The following is a 4,641-nucleotide window of genomic DNA, read 5'->3' as shown; positions in this document are numbered from 1 at the left end:
TAGTCTATTTATTCAAGGAATGTATGTTTAGAGGATATCATTTTGACATGATATTGATCAAGTGATGGTTCTTGATGTGATGATCAAGTGACGAGTGCTTGACATGTTGATCAAGTGATGATTCTTAACATTTTGTTTATCAAATAATGGTTCTTGATGTATTATCAAGTGATGATGCTTGATATGTTATCGATCAAGTGATGATGCTTGATGTGTTGAACAAGTAATGATGTTTAATATATGGATCAAGTGATGGTGCTTGGCATGTTGACCAAGTAATGGTGCTTGAAGATTAAGATGTGTTGATCAATATGTGTTGATGAATCCTGAAGATCATCTAATGTAGTGATCAAGTATATGTGCTTGAATATCAAGTTGTGTTGCTCAAGTTGTAGTGATCAAGATTTTTGTACTTGGAAATCAAGTTATCTGTGCCTATTTATGGGAGACAATACCTTATATAAGCAAAGATATCTGATCAAGCAGTTTGTCTAATGATAGAGGTTATTATGAAAAGTTATCTCAAGTCTCATTATAATAATATTCAAGGTTTCAATAACGTGCTAAAGTCAAAAATAAAATGGCAAGGAACCATAAGCCTAAGAGTTGTAAAAGAAAAGAATTGTGAAAGCTCGTCGCGTCTGTTAAGGTATAAGATTAAATCTCAACTTTACTAAGGAAAATATCCCTACACCCACTTAAACCTTTTGAAAAGCCTCTCTTGATTTTGTAAATCAACCTAAAAATGTTTTAAGAGTATAGATAATTGATTAAGGAACTGTTCGATCATTTAGAAGCATGCTTTACAAATGGATAATCATTATGCCTAAAGGGTAATTGATTATATCACTTTGTAGTGCCTAAAATCAATTAGAGAAGTACATTAATGACTGGAAACAACTTGGAATCAAAACATTCCATTTTTTGGTTTGATAATCAATTATTAGATGTGCATCATCGATTATCAACATTGAAAAATCCATGGATTGTTTCCATGTTTGAGCCACGTTTTGCCTTATAAATAGAGGGTCAATTTCTCATTTCTCACACACTGGAAAATATATTTGAGATACCTTTCTATCACTCTCTTCCTCTATTTTATTTTCTCACATTTGCCTTACTGCTTTTAAGAGTGAAATATTTATATCTATGAGGTAGTATGAGTTTGGTGCAAAGGCATAATTTTAATTTCTTATTGAGAGAAATTTTGTTTTGGTTGTGAGCTAAACCAAGTCAAAATATCTTTTGTGGTTGTTAAGTTAAAACAAGTAAAATCACTGTTTGGTCGGGGAGGTCTCCGTATTTAAAACTCCTTAGTCGGTTCATGAGCTTAGCCAACTATTAAAAAGCTCTCAGCCGGTATGTGAGCTATGCATACTATTAAAAAGCTCGCAGTTGGTTGTGGAGGTCTCCGTACTTAAAAATTCGTCTTGATTGGGAAGTTATCCATTAAAAAATTAAATACTTGTATAAAAAGGTTAATAGGCATAACCTGTCAAAAACTCACATCATATTGAAAACTCTTAAGAAGGAATTCTTGGGAAAAGGAGTAAGCCATTTCATTAGACCGAACTTATATAATTCCAGTGTCTTTATGTCCTCCCTTAACTCTTTACATTCCATATATTTATTTCTCTTGCAAATCCATTTTCTTATTTATTTTATGTGTTTGTTTTACAAAATTTTTTCAAACATGACTTTTGTAAAAGATTTTGTTTTGAAAATGGTTTTTCAACCCGACATAATTCACCCCGTCTCGTGTTTGAAGCATAATGTCCAACAATATTAAGAGTAAGAAAATGAGCATAAGAAAGATTATTTTTCAGATTTATTGTGCGTTTTCAAATAATTACAAATCCTTATTTTATAGGAATGTCGGTTAGAACTGTCATTGGGGAGTATGATGCGAGATACAAAATACAATTAGATAAATATAAACAGTTGAAATGAAGGTTGGGCATGCTAACATGCATAATTTTAGAATGAATGTCCACTTATTCTCCAGTTGAGTGGACGTCTATAATTAAATCAGACATCAGTCTTATTGAATCTATTATATAAGCGTTCGTTTGGTTACACATTTTGTTTACATTTTCTCGCATCCCGAATCAATTTGACATTACAACTTCAAGCTTCAATTTAGGGGATTAATCTATGAATCCTTAGTGGTTCTCACACACCTTAGTAAAAAATACTAATGCCCATAAACTCCGGAACTTAACCTTCAAACGCACCCAAAATGCAACCAAAGTCAAGTTTCAGTCCTAGGCCAGAACATAAGTGAAAATATCCAGATGTCTAGATCTATTTTTTACGGAGAATAAGTTTCGTATATGTCTGATTCATATAATGCACCGAACCTTCCATCTTCCTTATTCTTAATTTCATTTTAGAAAGTTTACTCAGAACCTAAAACAGAGCTCGTGGGCAAACTCAATTTCCATCTTTTTAAAGCTTTCTCGCTACTTATATTTAATTGCACTCAAGACTAAGACAACAATCAACCTCTCTGCTCCATTCAATTGAAAATCGTCGACTACTCACATTTGGTAACTTTTTCATTTTTCATTTTTTTGTTTGTTTTGTGATGTGTTAGTTTGAATTCAAATGCATAATAGGTTGTTTCGTGAGACATGCATGTATATTTTTTGAAGTTTGAAGTTAGAGCATTTGGGTATGCTTTGTTTTTTAGTTTATAAGGTTTTAAGAGGATACAAAAGTTAACTTCCGAGTTTTGTTGTTCTTCATTGCGAAAGTTAACTTCTGAATTTTGTTGTTTTACATTTTTTTCTTCTAATTTTGCCAATTTTGTCCCATGAGTTTGGCTCCTCTGATTATGATTTAATTTTTCTAGTGTAATTACAAGTAAAATGTCTGACAATGTAGACATATTATTGCATGGTAGAATGATACAACATACTTCTGTCCTTTAAAGCATCATCTTCCAGAGTTCATAAGTCTCCAACATAATCCTCCCAGAGACATGAGTCCATTGCTACTGCACTAGAAGTCTAACCTACTGCTGTTGTTCTTGATGTTTATCCAGGATGTTCCTCAGACACCTCACTGATTTGTCTATATGTAAACCATGCTGCCAAGAACGTGTGAGATGGAGAGCTAAAATAAATATGTATTTATTCCTTTAAACATATGTGATGTATTTGAAGTTTATGACATTGATGTATTCGCCATGGTAGGAGGATTACAAAGCTGCCAGTTGCCGTAACCTGATGAACCACAATTTCAGAATGTCATGTAAATATCCGGGATGCAAGATTTATCTAGGAATGAGTATACTTTTATTAACCATGGTTTGTTGTGTGCTTTCATCGAGACATGTCTTTCAGAGACTTCTTCATTCCATCTTTTGATCGGTGAGATATTAATCACACTTAATGATGTTTCACCCCTCATACATCTTTCGATCAGGGGAGAATTTTAAACTACTCTAGACTTACTAGACCAGACGTACTGGATATGATGATGCATTATTTGGGAGTTGACCCTAGTGATGCCCAGCAAAAGATGGATGACACTAGAGGATGTCGTGTTAGGTTTGAATTTCAAGAGAGGCTATACAAATATTGCCTGAATGTGACAATTGAGGTTGATGGTGATGATGCACATGTAGCACATCATAAAGTATGTGTATTGAGTTCATATCTCTTGTATCTGATTGACACGTCCATATTCGTGAACAAAAATGCATACTATGTCGATGTCGTCTACATGTGATACTTCATTGACTTAGAGAGGAAATTTATATATAATATTTTGATTATATTTTGTAATCAGTGTATGGTTTTATTGTATTATATAAGTTTTATTAAAATATGTCAAATTTAAAACAAAAATATTGTCCAAAAGAGAAATTTATTGTTTTGAGGATTAACACAAAAGTTAATTTCCATAATATTCACCGAAGTATGAAAATAAACACACTATTATAAGTTCAAAATGTGTCTAACATGTTAGTCTGAAACTTAACCTACAAATTCACTCTTCAATAATACAGATGTTAACTTTTGTATTATACTTTGCCAAAATAAAGTGAATCATTTACGAAATGTTTTGTGTGTATGAGAGAGCGTCTAAAGGTTAATTTTTATAATATTTCAAAGATATTTTCATATTTCTTAAGGGTGACTCATCACCAGGGGTGGAAGAGCAAACCCCTAAGTTTAAGGTGCATCCGTGCAATATCGTCTCTAATTTTTGAAGACTATTTATACGGTAATCAAAGTTTAGCCATAGCAAAATAATCAGAGATCTTATTTAACTAAAATTTAATCGTGATAATATTTTTATAAATCTCTATTTAGCCACGATTTTGCTATGATAAATTTTAAACCCTATGCAGTAGTTCGTCCAACATACTCTCAAAGATGGCGACGCATGATACTCGAAACAATTCTAAAGATAAGCTTTTAAAAGTGTTTTAAAAGTGTTAGTTTTTCATTTTTTTTTATTCATTGACATCAATTTCCAACACACTTTTGAAGGTGTTTCTCTTTTTCTCATTAGCATCATTTTGAAATTTCTCCTTATATGCAAAATATATTTTCATCATTTAGGTGCAATTTATTAATCTATTCAATCTCAATCACACTATCATTAAATTATTGACGTAAAAAAAAAAAC

Source organism: Vicia villosa, linkage group LG4 (genome assembly GCF_029867415.1).
Source record: "Vicia villosa cultivar HV-30 ecotype Madison, WI linkage group LG4, Vvil1.0, whole genome shotgun sequence".
NCBI classification, from domain to species: domain Eukaryota; kingdom Viridiplantae; phylum Streptophyta; class Magnoliopsida; order Fabales; family Fabaceae; genus Vicia; species Vicia villosa.
The sequence above is the reverse complement of the archived record's forward strand: the minus strand, read 5'-3'. Positions refer to the sequence as shown.